Genomic DNA, 9,912 nt, shown 5'->3' on the forward strand with positions numbered 1-9,912 from the left:
GTTCGCACTGCAGAAAGCCCATAGGAAAGGAGGAGGAGCTGTCAACGGGCATTCTAAGCTGAATGTGCCTGCTCTCGTCAGATCGCGGCCGCCAGCCAGCTTGAGGCCTGGCAAGTACCAGTATGGGTGACCGGCTGGGAATCCCAGGTCCCGTTGACTTTTAAGGCCGTGAGTAGGTTGCTTTCCTTTTCGGAGGTGCGTTCGCACTGCAGAAAGCCCATAGGAAAGGAGGAGGAGCTGTCAACGGGCATTCTAAGCTGAATGTACCTGCTCTCGTCAGATCGCGGCCGCCAGCCAGCTTGAGGCCTGGCAAGTACCAGTATGGGTGACCGGCTGGGAATCCCAGGTCCCATTGACTTTTAAGGCCGTGAGTAGGTTTCTTTCCGTTTCGGAGGTGCGTTCGCACTGCAGAAAGCCCATAGGAAAGGAGGAGGAGCTGTCAACGGGCATTCTAAGCTGAATGTGCCTGCTCTCGTCAGATCGCGGCCGCCAGCCAGTTTGAGGCCTGGCAAGTACCAGTATGGGTGACCAGCTGGGAATCCCAGGTCCCGTTGACTTTTAAGGCCGTGAGTAGGTTTCTTTCCTTTTCGGAGGTGCGTTCGCACTGCAGAAAGCCCATAGGAAAGGAGGAGGAGCTGTCAACGGGCATTCTAAGCTGAATGTGCCTGCTCTCGTCAGATCGCGGCCGCCAGCCAGCTTGAGGCCTGGCAAGTACCAGTATGGGTGACCGGCTGGGAATCCCAGGTCCCGCTGACTTTTAAGGCCGTGAGTAGGTTGCTTTCCTTTTCGGAGGTGCGTTCGCACTGCAGAAAGCCCATAGGAAAGGAGGAGGAGCTGTCAACGGGCATTCTAAGCTGAATGTGCCTGCTCTCGTCAGATCGCGGCCGCCAGCCAGCTTGAGGCCTGGCAAGTACCAGTATGGGTGACCGGCTGGGAATCCCAGGTCCCGTTGACTTTTAAGGCCGTGAGTAGGTTGCTTTCCTTTTCGGAGGTGCGTTCGCACTGCAGAAAGCCCATAGGAAAGGAGGAGGAGCTTTCAACGGGCATTCTAAGCTGAATGTGCCTGCTCTCGTCAGATCGCGGCCGCCAGCCAGCTTGAGGCCTGGCAAGTACCAGTATGGGTGACCGGCTGGGAATCCCAGGTCCCGTTGACTTTTAAGGCCGTGAGTAGGTTGCTTTCCTTTTCGGAGGTGCGTTCGCACTGCAGAAAGCCCATAGGAAAGGAGGAGGAGCTGTCAACGGGCATTCTAAGCTGAATGTGCCTGCTCTCGTCAGATCGCGGCCGCCAGCCAGCTTGAGGCCTGGCAAGTACCAGTATGGGTGACCGGCTGGGAATCCCAGGTCCCATTGACTTTTAAGGCCGTGAGTAGGTTTCTTTCCGTTTCGGAGGTGCGTTCGCACTGCAGAAAGCCCATAGGAAAGGAGGAGGAGCTGTCAACGGGCATTCTAAGCTGAATGTGCCTGCTCTCGTCAGATCGCGGCCGCCAGCCAGCTTGAGGCCTGGCAAGTACCAGTATGGGTGACCGGCTGGGAATCCCAGGTCCCGTTGACTTTTAAGGCCGTGAGTAGGTTTCTTTCCTTTTCGGAGGTGCGTTCGCACTGCAGAAAGCCCATAGGAAAGGAGGAGGAGCTGTCAACGGGCATTCTAAGCTGAATGTGCCTGCTCTCGTCAGATCGCGGTCGCCAGCCAGCTTGAGGCCTGGCAAGTACCAGTATGGGTGACCGGCTGGGAATCCCAGGTCCCGTTGACTTTTAAGGCCGTGAGTAGGTTGCTTTCCTTTTCGGAGGTGCGTTCGCACTGCAGAAAGCCCATAGGAAAGGAGGAGGAGCTGTCAACGGGCATTCTAAGCTGAATGTGCCTGCTCTCGTCAGATCGCGGCCGCCAGCCAGCTTGAGGCCTGGCAAGTACCAGTATGGGTGACCGGCTGGGAATCCCAGGTCCCGTTGACTTTTAAGGCCGTGAGTAGGTTTCTTTCCTTTTCGGAAGTGCGTTCGCACTGCAGAAAGCCCATAGGAAAGGAGGAGGAGCTGTCAACGGGCATTCTAAGCTGAATGTGCCTGCTCTCGTCAGATCGCGGCCGCCAGCCAGCTTGAGGCCTGGCAAGTACCAGTATGGGTGACCGGCTGGGAATCCCAGGTCCAGTTGACTTTTAAGGCCGTGAGTAGGTTTCTTTCCTTTTCGGAGGTGCGTTCGCACTGCAGAAAGCCCATAGGAAAGGAGGAGGAGCTGTCAACGGGCAATCTAAGCTGAATGTGCCTGCTCTCGTCAGATCGCGGCCGCCAGCCAGCTTGAGGCCTGGCAAGTACCAGTATGGGTGACCGGCTGGGAATCCCAGGTCCCGTTGACTTTTAAGGCCGTGAGTAGGTTTCTTTCCTTTTCGGAAGTGCGTTCGCACTGCAGAAAGCCCATAGGAAAGGAGGAGGAGCTATCAACGGGCATTCTAAGCTGAATGTGCCTGCTCTCGTCAGATCGCGGCCGCCAGCCAGCTTGAGGCCTGGCAAGTACCAGTATGGGTGACCGGCTGTGAATCCCAGGTCCCGTTGACTTTTAAGGCCGTGAGTAGGTTGCTTTCCTTTTCGGAGGTGCGTTCGCACTGCAGAAAGCCCATAGGAAAGGAGGAGGAGCTGTCAACGGGCATTCTAAGCTGAATGTGCCTGCTCTCGTCAGATCGCGGCCGGCAGCCAGCTTGAGGCCTGGCAAGTACCAGTATGGGTGACCGGCTGGGAATCCCAGGTCCCGTTGACTTTTAAGGCCGTGAGTAGGTTTCTTTCCGTTTCGGAGGTGCGTTCGCACTGCAGAAAGCCCATAGGAAAGGAGGAGGAGCTGTCAACGGGCATTCTAAGCTGAATGTGCCTGCTCTCGTCAGATCGCGGCCGCCAGCCAGCTTGAGGCCTGGCAAGTACCAGTATGGGTGACCGGCTGGGAATCCCAGGTCCCGTTGACTTTTAAGGCCGTGAGTAGGTTGCTTTCCTTTTCGGAGGTGCGTTCGCACTGCAGAAAGCCCATAGGAAAGGAGGAGGAGCTGTCAACGGGCATTCTAAGCTGAATGTGCCTGCTCTCGTCAGATCGCGGCCGCCAGCCAGCTTGAGGCCTGGCAAGTACCAGTATGGGTGACCGGCTGGGAATCCCAGGTCCCGTTGACTTTTAAGGCCGTGAGTAGGTTTCTTTCCTTTTCGGAGGTGCGTTCGCACTGCAGAAAGCCCATAGGAAAGGAGGAGGAGCTGTCAACGGGCATTCTAAGCTGAATGTGCCTGCTCTCGTCAGATCGCGGCCGCCAGCCAGCTTGAGGCCTGGCAAGTACCAGTATGGGTGACCGGCTGGGAATCCCAGGTCCCGTTGACTTTTAAGGCCGTGAGTAGGTTGCTTTCCTTTTCGGAGGTGCGTTCGCACTGCAGAAAGCCCATAGGAAAGGAGGAGGAGCTGTCAACGGGCATTCTAAGCTGAATGTACCTGCTCTCGTCAGATCGCGGCCGCCAGCCAGCTTGAGGCCTGGCAAGTACCAGTATGGGTGACCGGCTGGGAATCCCAGGTCCCATTGACTTTTAAGGCCGTGAGTAGGTTTCTTTCCGTTTCGGAGGTGCGTTCGCACTGCAGAAAGCCCATAGGAAAGGAGGAGGAGCTGTCAACGGGCATTCTAAGCTGAATGTGCCTGCTCTCGTCAGATCGCGGCCGCCAGCCAGCTTGAGGCCTGGCAAGTACCAGTATGGGTGACCGGCTGGGAATCCCAGGTCCCGTTGGCTTTTAAGGCCGTGAGTAGGTTTCTTTCCTTTTCGGAGGTGCGTTCGCACTGCAGAAAGCCCATAGGAAAGGAGGAGGAGCTGTCAACGGGCGTTCTAAGCTGAATGTGCCTGCTCTCGTCAGATCGTGGCCGCCAGCCAGCTTGAGGCCTGGCAAGTACCAGTATGGGTGACCGGCTGGGAATCCCAGGTCCCGTTGACTTTTAAGGCCGTGAGTAGGTTGCTTTCCTTTTCGGAGGTGCGTTCGCACTGCAGAAAGCCCATAGGAAAGGAGGAGGAGCTGTCAACGGGCATTCTAAGCTGAATGTACCTGCTCTCGTCAGATCGCGGCCGCCAGCCAGCTTGAGGCCTGGCAAGTACCAGTGTGGGTGACCGGCTGGGAATCCCAGGTCCCGTTGACTTTTAAGGCCGTGAGTAGGTTTCTTTCCGTTTCGGAGGTGCGTTCGCACTGCAGAAAGCCCATAGGAAAGGAGGAGGAGCTGTCAACGGGCATTCTAAGCTGAATGTGCCTGCTCTCGTCAGACCGCGGCCGCCAGCCAGCTTGAGGCATGGCAAGTACCAGTATGGGTGACCGGCTGGGAATCCCAGGTCCCGTTGACTTTTAAGGCCGTGAGTAGGTTTCTTTCCTTTTCGGAGGTGCGTTCGCACTGCAGAAAGCCCATAGGAAAGGAGGAGGAGCTGTCAACGGGCATTCTAAGCTGAATGTGCCTGCTCTCGTCAGATCGCGGCCGCCAGCCAGCTTGAGGCCTAGCAAGTACCAGCATGGGTGACCGGCTGGGAATCCCAGGTCCCGTTGACTTTTAAGGCCGTGAGTAGGTTTCTTTCCGTTTCGGAGGTGCGTTCGCACTGCAGAAAGCCCATAGGAAAGGAGGAGGAGCTGTCAACGGGCATTCTAAGCTGAATGTGCCTACTCTCGTCAGATCGCGGCCGCCAGCCAGCTTGAGGCATGGCAAGTACCAGTATGGGTGACCGGCTGGGAATCCCAGGTCCCGTTGACTTTTAAGGCCGTGAGTAGGTTTCTTTCCTTTTCGGAGGTGCGTTCGCACTGCAGAAAGCCCATAGGAAAGGAGGAGGAGCTGTCAACGGGCATTCTAAGCTGAATGTGCCTGCTCTCGTCAGATCGCGGCCGCCAGCCAGCTTGAGGCCTGGCAAGTACCAGTATGGGTGACCGGCTGGGAATCCCAGGTCCCGTTGACTTTTAAGGCCGTGAGTAGGTTTCTTTCCTTTTCGGAGGTGCGTTCGCACTGCAGAAAGCCCATAGGAAAGGAGGAGGAGCTGTCAACGGGCATTCTAAGCTGAATGTGCCTGCTCTCATCAGATCGCGGCCGCCAGCCAGCCTGAGGCCTGGCAAGTACCAGTATGGGTGACCGGCTGGGAATCCCAGGTCCCGTTGACTTTTAAGGCCGTGAGTAGGTTGCTTTCCTTTTCGGAGGTGCGTTCGCACTGCAGAAAGCCCATAGGAAAGGAGGAGGAGCTGTCAACGGGCATTCTAAGCTGAATGTACCTGCTCTCGTCAGATCGCGGCCGCCAGCCAGCTTGAGGCCTGGCAAGTACCAGTATGGGTGACCGGCTGGGAATCCCAGGTCCCGTTGACATTTAAGGCCGTGAGTAGGTTTCTTTCCTTTTCGGAGGTGCGTTCGCACTGCAGAAAGCCCATAGGAAAGGAGGAGGAGCTGTCAACGGGCATTCTAAGCTGAATGTGCGTGCTCTCGTCAGATCGTGGCCGCCAGCCAGCTTGAGGCCTGGCAAGTACCAGTATGGGTGACCGGCTGGGAATCCCAGGTCTCGTTGACTTTTAAGGCCGTGAGTAGGTTTCTTTCCGTTTCGGAGGTGCGTTCGCACTGCAGAAAGCCCATAGGAAAGGAGGAGGAGCTGTCAACGGGCATTCTAAGCTGAATGTGCCTGCTCTCGTCAGATCGCGGCCGCCAGCCAGCTTGAGGCCTGGCAAGTACCAGTATGGGTGACCGGCTGGGAATCCCAGGTCCCGTTGACTTTTAAGGCCGTGAGTAGGTTTCTTTCCTTTTCGGAGGTGCGTTCGCACTGCAGAAAGCCCATAGGAAAGGAGGAGGAGCTGTCAACGGGCATTCTAAGCTGAATGTGCCTGCTCTCGTCAGATCGCGGTCGCCAGCCAGCTTGAGGCCTGGCAAGTACCAGTATGGGTGACCGGCTGGGAATCCCAGGTCCCGTTGACTTTTAAGGCCGTGAGTAGGTTGCTTTCCTTTTCGGAGGTGCGTTCGCACTGCAGAAAGCCCATAGGAAAGGAGGATGAGCTGTCAACGGGCATTCTAAGCTGAATGTGCCTGCTCTCGTCAGATCGCGGCCGCCAGCCAGCTTCAGGCCTGGCAAGTACCAGTATGGGTGACCGGCTGGGAATCCCAGGTCCCGTTGACTTTTAAGGCCGTGAGTAGGTTTCTTTCCTTTTCGGAGGTGCGTTCGCACTGCAGAAAGCCCATAGGAAAGGAGGAGGAGCTGTCAACGGGCATTCTAAGCTGAATGTGCCTGCTCTCGTCAGATCGCGGCCGCCAGCCAGCTTGAGGCCTGGCAAGTACCAGTATGGGTGACCGGCTGGGAATCCCAGGTCCCGTTGACTTTTAAGGCCGTGAGTAGGTTTCTTTCCTTTTCGGAGGTGCGTTCGCACTGCAGAAAGCCCATAGGAAAGGAGGAGGAGCTGTCAACGGGCATTCTAAGCTGAATGTGCCTGCTCTCGTCAGATCGCGGCCGCCAGCCAGCTTGAGGCCTGGCAAGTACCAGTATGGGTGACCGGCTGGGAATCCCAGGTCCCGTTGACTTTTAAGGCCGTGAGTAGGTTTCTTTCCTTTTCGGAGGTGCGTTCGCACTGCAGAAAGCCCATAGGAAAGGAGGAGGAGCTGTCAACGGGCATTCTAAGCTGAATGTGCCTGCTCTCGTCAGATCGCGGCCGCCAGCCAGCTTGAGGCCTGGCAAGTACCAGTATGGGTGACCGGCTGGGAATCCCAGGTCCCGTTGACTTTTAAGGCCGTGAGTAGGTTTCTTTCCTTTTCGGAGGTGCGTTCGCACTGCAGAAAGCCCATAGGAAAGGAGGAGGAGCTGTCAACGGGCATTCTAAGCTGAATGTGCCTGCTCTCATCAGATCGCGGCCGCCAGCCAGCCTGAGGCCTGGCAAGTACCAGTATGGGTGACCGGCTGGGAATCCCAGGTCCCGTTGACTTTTAAGGCCGTGAGTAGGTTGCTTTCCTTTTCGGAGGTGCGTTCGCACTGCAGAAAGCCCATAGGAAAGGAGGAGGAGCTGTCAACGGGCATTCTAAGCTGAATGTACCTGCTCTCGTCAGATCGCGGCCGCCAGCCAGCTTGAGGCCTGGCAAGTACCAGTATGGGTGACCGGCTGGGAATCCCAGGTCCCGTTGACATTTAAGGCCGTGAGTAGGTTTCTTTCCTTTTCGGAGGTGCGTTCGCACTGCAGAAAGCCCATAGGAAAGGAGGAGGAGCTGTCAACGGGCATTCTAAGCTGAATGTGCGTGCTCTCGTCAGATCGTGGCCGCCAGCCAGCTTGAGGCCTGGCAAGTACCAGTATGGGTGACCGGCTGGGAATCCCAGGTCTCGTTGACTTTTAAGGCCGTGAGTAGGTTTCTTTCCGTTTCGGAGGTGCGTTCGCACTGCAGAAAGCCCATAGGAAAGGAGGAGGAGCTGTCAACGGGCATTCTAAGCTGAATGTGCCTGCTCTCGTCAGATCGCGGCCGCCAGCCAGCTTGAGGCCTGGCAAGTACCAGTATGGGTGACCGGCTGGGAATCCCAGGTCCCGTTGACTTTTAAGGCCGTGAGTAGGTTTCTTTCCTTTTCGGAGGTGCGTTCGCACTGCAGAAAGCCCATAGGAAAGGAGGAGGAGCTGTCAACGGGCATTCTAAGCTGAATGTGCCTGCTCTCGTCAGATCGCGGTCGCCAGCCAGCTTGAGGCCTGGCAAGTACCAGTATGGGTGACCGGCTGGGAATCCCAGGTCCCGTTGACTTTTAAGGCCGTGAGTAGGTTGCTTTCCTTTTCGGAGGTGCGTTCGCACTGCAGAAAGCCCATAGGAAAGGAGGATGAGCTGTCAACGGGCATTCTAAGCTGAATGTGCCTGCTCTCGTCAGATCGCGGCCGCCAGCCAGCTTCAGGCCTGGCAAGTACCAGTATGGGTGACCGGCTGGGAATCCCAGGTCCCGTTGACTTTTAAGGCCGTGAGTAGGTTTCTTTCCTTTTCGGAAGTGCGTTCGCACTGCAGAAAGCCCATAGGAAAGGAGGAGGAGCTGTCAACGGGCATTCTAAGCTGAATGTGCCTGCTCTCGTCAGATCGCGGCCGCCAGCCAGCTTGAGGCCTGGCAAGTACCAGTATGGGTGACCGGCTGGGAATCCCAGGTCCCGTTGACTTTTAAGGCCGTGAGTAGGTTTCTTTCCTTTTCGGAGGTGCGTTCGCACTGCAGAAAGCCCATAGGAAAGGAGGAGGAGCTGTCAACGGGCATTCTAAGCTGAATGTGCCTGCTCTCGTCAGATCGCGGCCGCCAGCCAGCTTGAGGCCTGGCAAGTACCAGTATGGGTGACCGGCTGGGAATCCCAGGTCCCGTTGACTTTTAAGGCCGTGAGTAGGTTTCTTTCCTTTTCGGAGGTGCGTTCGCACTGCAGAAAGCCCATAGGAAAGGAGGAGGAGCTGTCAACGGGCATTCTAAGCTGAATGTGCCTGCTCTCGTCAGATCGCGGCCGCCAGCCAGCTTGAGGCCTGGCAAGTACCAGTATGGGTGACCGGCTGGGAATCCCAGGTCCCGTTGACTTTTAAGGCCGTGAGTAGGTTTCTTTCCTTTTCGGAGGTGCGTTCGCACTGCAGAAAGCCCATAGGAAAGGAGGAGGAGCTGTCAACGGGCATTCTAAGCTGAATGTGCCTGCTCTCGTCAGATCGCGGCCGCCAGCCAGCTTGAGGCCTGGCAAGTACCAGTATGGGTGACCGGCTGGGAATCCCAGGTCCCGTTGACTTTTAAGGCCGTGAGTAGGTTTCTTTCCTTTTCGGAAGTGCGTTCGCACTGCAGAAAGCCCATAGGAAAGGAGGAGGAGCTGTCAACGGGCATTCTAAGCTGAATGTGCCTGCTCTCGTCAGATCGCGGCCGCCAGCCAGCTTGAGGCCTGGCAAGTACCAGTATGGGTGACCGGCTGGGAATCCCAGGTCCCGTTGACTTTTAAGGCCGTGAGTAGGTTTCTTTCCTTTTCGGAGGTGCGTTCGCACTGCAGAAAGCCCATAGGAAAGGAGGAGGAGCTGTCAACGGGCATTCTAAGCTGAATGTGCCTGCTCTCGTCAGATCGCGGCCGCCAGCCAGCTTGAGGCCTGGCAAGTACCAGTATGGGTGACCGGCTGGGAATCCCAGGTCCCGTTGACTTTTAAGGCCGTGAGTAGGTTTCTTTCCTTTTCGGAAGTGCGTTCGCACTGCAGAAAGCCCATAGGAAAGGAGGAGGAGCTGTCAACAGGCATTCTAAGCTGAATGTGCCTGCTCTCGTCAGATCGCGGCCGCCAGCCAGCTTGAGGCCTGGCAAGTACCAGTATGGGTGACCGGCTGGGAATCCCAGGTCCCGTTGGCTTTTAAGGCCGTGAGTAGGTTTCTTTCCTTTTCGGAGGTGCGTTCGCACTGCAGAAAGCCCATAGGAAAGGAGGAGGAGCTGTCAACGGGCATTCTAAGCTGAATGTGCCTGCTCTCGTCAGATCGCGGCCGCCAGCCAGCTTGAGGCCTGGCAAGTACCAGTATGGGTGACCGGCTGGGAATCCCAGGTCCCGTTGACTTTTAAGGCCGTGAGTAGGTTGCTTTCCGTTTCGGAGGTGCGTTCGCACTGCAGAAAGCCCATAGGAAAGGAGGAGGAGCTGTCAACGGGCATTCTAAGCTGAATGTGCCTGCTCTCGTCAGATCGCGGCCGCCAGCCAGCTTGAGGCCTGGCAAGTACCAGTATGGGTGACCGGCTGGGAATCCCAGGTCCCGTTGACTTTTAAGGCCGTGAGTAGGTTTCTTTCCGTTTCGGAGGTGCGTTCGCACTGCAGAAAGCCCATAGGAAAGGAGGAGGAGCTGTCAACGGGCATTCTAAGCTGAATGTGCCTGCTCTCGTCAGATCGCGGCCGCCAGCCAGCTTGAGGCCTGGCAAGTACCAGTATGGGTGACCGGCTGGGAATCCCAGGTCCCGTTGACTTT

General features: G+C 56.8%; 47 pseudogenes; all 47 read left to right on the top strand.

The window, feature by feature from the left end:
- Nucleotides 1–40: 40 nt before the first annotated feature.
- LOC136601951 (5S ribosomal RNA) lies at nucleotides 41–159 on the top strand (annotated as a pseudogene).
- An 80-nt stretch (nucleotides 160–239) lies between these two features.
- On the top strand, nucleotides 240–358 carry LOC136602067 (5S ribosomal RNA; annotated as a pseudogene).
- Nucleotides 359–438: 80 nt separating this feature from the next.
- LOC136602063 (5S ribosomal RNA) lies at nucleotides 439–557 on the top strand (annotated as a pseudogene).
- An 80-nt stretch (nucleotides 558–637) lies between these two features.
- Nucleotides 638–756, top strand: LOC136602117 (5S ribosomal RNA; annotated as a pseudogene).
- Nucleotides 757–836: 80 nt separating this feature from the next.
- Nucleotides 837–955, top strand: LOC136601953 (5S ribosomal RNA; annotated as a pseudogene).
- An 80-nt stretch (nucleotides 956–1,035) lies between these two features.
- LOC136602085 (5S ribosomal RNA) lies at nucleotides 1,036–1,154 on the top strand (annotated as a pseudogene).
- Nucleotides 1,155–1,234: 80 nt separating this feature from the next.
- LOC136602112 (5S ribosomal RNA) lies at nucleotides 1,235–1,353 on the top strand (annotated as a pseudogene).
- Nucleotides 1,354–1,433: 80 nt separating this feature from the next.
- On the top strand, nucleotides 1,434–1,552 carry LOC136601954 (5S ribosomal RNA; annotated as a pseudogene).
- An 80-nt stretch (nucleotides 1,553–1,632) lies between these two features.
- Nucleotides 1,633–1,751, top strand: LOC136602033 (5S ribosomal RNA; annotated as a pseudogene).
- Nucleotides 1,752–1,831: 80 nt separating this feature from the next.
- On the top strand, nucleotides 1,832–1,950 carry LOC136601956 (5S ribosomal RNA; annotated as a pseudogene).
- Nucleotides 1,951–2,030: 80 nt separating this feature from the next.
- Nucleotides 2,031–2,149, top strand: LOC136602130 (5S ribosomal RNA; annotated as a pseudogene).
- An 80-nt stretch (nucleotides 2,150–2,229) lies between these two features.
- On the top strand, nucleotides 2,230–2,348 carry LOC136602094 (5S ribosomal RNA; annotated as a pseudogene).
- Nucleotides 2,349–2,428: 80 nt separating this feature from the next.
- LOC136602146 (5S ribosomal RNA) lies at nucleotides 2,429–2,547 on the top strand (annotated as a pseudogene).
- An 80-nt stretch (nucleotides 2,548–2,627) lies between these two features.
- LOC136602082 (5S ribosomal RNA) lies at nucleotides 2,628–2,746 on the top strand (annotated as a pseudogene).
- An 80-nt stretch (nucleotides 2,747–2,826) lies between these two features.
- Nucleotides 2,827–2,945, top strand: LOC136601957 (5S ribosomal RNA; annotated as a pseudogene).
- Nucleotides 2,946–3,025: 80 nt separating this feature from the next.
- LOC136601958 (5S ribosomal RNA) lies at nucleotides 3,026–3,144 on the top strand (annotated as a pseudogene).
- Nucleotides 3,145–3,224: 80 nt separating this feature from the next.
- Nucleotides 3,225–3,343, top strand: LOC136601959 (5S ribosomal RNA; annotated as a pseudogene).
- Nucleotides 3,344–3,423: 80 nt separating this feature from the next.
- Nucleotides 3,424–3,542, top strand: LOC136602069 (5S ribosomal RNA; annotated as a pseudogene).
- Nucleotides 3,543–3,622: 80 nt separating this feature from the next.
- On the top strand, nucleotides 3,623–3,741 carry LOC136602051 (5S ribosomal RNA; annotated as a pseudogene).
- Nucleotides 3,742–3,821: 80 nt separating this feature from the next.
- On the top strand, nucleotides 3,822–3,940 carry LOC136602149 (5S ribosomal RNA; annotated as a pseudogene).
- Nucleotides 3,941–4,020: 80 nt separating this feature from the next.
- On the top strand, nucleotides 4,021–4,139 carry LOC136602169 (5S ribosomal RNA; annotated as a pseudogene).
- Nucleotides 4,140–4,219: 80 nt separating this feature from the next.
- On the top strand, nucleotides 4,220–4,338 carry LOC136602145 (5S ribosomal RNA; annotated as a pseudogene).
- An 80-nt stretch (nucleotides 4,339–4,418) lies between these two features.
- Nucleotides 4,419–4,537, top strand: LOC136602121 (5S ribosomal RNA; annotated as a pseudogene).
- Nucleotides 4,538–4,816: 279 nt separating this feature from the next.
- On the top strand, nucleotides 4,817–4,935 carry LOC136601960 (5S ribosomal RNA; annotated as a pseudogene).
- Nucleotides 4,936–5,015: 80 nt separating this feature from the next.
- LOC136602078 (5S ribosomal RNA) lies at nucleotides 5,016–5,134 on the top strand (annotated as a pseudogene).
- Nucleotides 5,135–5,214: 80 nt separating this feature from the next.
- Nucleotides 5,215–5,333, top strand: LOC136602001 (5S ribosomal RNA; annotated as a pseudogene).
- A 279-nt stretch (nucleotides 5,334–5,612) lies between these two features.
- Nucleotides 5,613–5,731, top strand: LOC136601961 (5S ribosomal RNA; annotated as a pseudogene).
- Nucleotides 5,732–5,811: 80 nt separating this feature from the next.
- Nucleotides 5,812–5,930, top strand: LOC136602034 (5S ribosomal RNA; annotated as a pseudogene).
- Nucleotides 5,931–6,010: 80 nt separating this feature from the next.
- Nucleotides 6,011–6,129, top strand: LOC136602049 (5S ribosomal RNA; annotated as a pseudogene).
- Nucleotides 6,130–6,209: 80 nt separating this feature from the next.
- On the top strand, nucleotides 6,210–6,328 carry LOC136601962 (5S ribosomal RNA; annotated as a pseudogene).
- An 80-nt stretch (nucleotides 6,329–6,408) lies between these two features.
- LOC136601963 (5S ribosomal RNA) lies at nucleotides 6,409–6,527 on the top strand (annotated as a pseudogene).
- Nucleotides 6,528–6,607: 80 nt separating this feature from the next.
- On the top strand, nucleotides 6,608–6,726 carry LOC136601965 (5S ribosomal RNA; annotated as a pseudogene).
- Nucleotides 6,727–6,806: 80 nt separating this feature from the next.
- On the top strand, nucleotides 6,807–6,925 carry LOC136602079 (5S ribosomal RNA; annotated as a pseudogene).
- An 80-nt stretch (nucleotides 6,926–7,005) lies between these two features.
- On the top strand, nucleotides 7,006–7,124 carry LOC136602013 (5S ribosomal RNA; annotated as a pseudogene).
- A 279-nt stretch (nucleotides 7,125–7,403) lies between these two features.
- On the top strand, nucleotides 7,404–7,522 carry LOC136601967 (5S ribosomal RNA; annotated as a pseudogene).
- Nucleotides 7,523–7,602: 80 nt separating this feature from the next.
- LOC136602030 (5S ribosomal RNA) lies at nucleotides 7,603–7,721 on the top strand (annotated as a pseudogene).
- Nucleotides 7,722–7,801: 80 nt separating this feature from the next.
- On the top strand, nucleotides 7,802–7,920 carry LOC136602061 (5S ribosomal RNA; annotated as a pseudogene).
- Nucleotides 7,921–8,000: 80 nt separating this feature from the next.
- LOC136601968 (5S ribosomal RNA) lies at nucleotides 8,001–8,119 on the top strand (annotated as a pseudogene).
- Nucleotides 8,120–8,199: 80 nt separating this feature from the next.
- Nucleotides 8,200–8,318, top strand: LOC136601969 (5S ribosomal RNA; annotated as a pseudogene).
- Nucleotides 8,319–8,398: 80 nt separating this feature from the next.
- LOC136601970 (5S ribosomal RNA) lies at nucleotides 8,399–8,517 on the top strand (annotated as a pseudogene).
- Nucleotides 8,518–8,597: 80 nt separating this feature from the next.
- LOC136601971 (5S ribosomal RNA) lies at nucleotides 8,598–8,716 on the top strand (annotated as a pseudogene).
- Nucleotides 8,717–8,796: 80 nt separating this feature from the next.
- Nucleotides 8,797–8,915, top strand: LOC136601972 (5S ribosomal RNA; annotated as a pseudogene).
- Nucleotides 8,916–8,995: 80 nt separating this feature from the next.
- LOC136601973 (5S ribosomal RNA) lies at nucleotides 8,996–9,114 on the top strand (annotated as a pseudogene).
- An 80-nt stretch (nucleotides 9,115–9,194) lies between these two features.
- LOC136602144 (5S ribosomal RNA) lies at nucleotides 9,195–9,313 on the top strand (annotated as a pseudogene).
- An 80-nt stretch (nucleotides 9,314–9,393) lies between these two features.
- Nucleotides 9,394–9,512, top strand: LOC136601974 (5S ribosomal RNA; annotated as a pseudogene).
- Nucleotides 9,513–9,592: 80 nt separating this feature from the next.
- Nucleotides 9,593–9,711, top strand: LOC136601975 (5S ribosomal RNA; annotated as a pseudogene).
- An 80-nt stretch (nucleotides 9,712–9,791) lies between these two features.
- LOC136601978 (5S ribosomal RNA) lies at nucleotides 9,792–9,910 on the top strand (annotated as a pseudogene).
- The last annotated feature ends 2 nt before the right edge of the window (nucleotides 9,911–9,912 follow it).

Source organism: Eleutherodactylus coqui, unplaced genomic scaffold (assembly GCF_035609145.1).
Source record: "Eleutherodactylus coqui strain aEleCoq1 unplaced genomic scaffold, aEleCoq1.hap1 HAP1_SCAFFOLD_625, whole genome shotgun sequence".
NCBI lineage: Eukaryota > Metazoa > Chordata > Amphibia > Anura > Eleutherodactylidae > Eleutherodactylus > Eleutherodactylus coqui.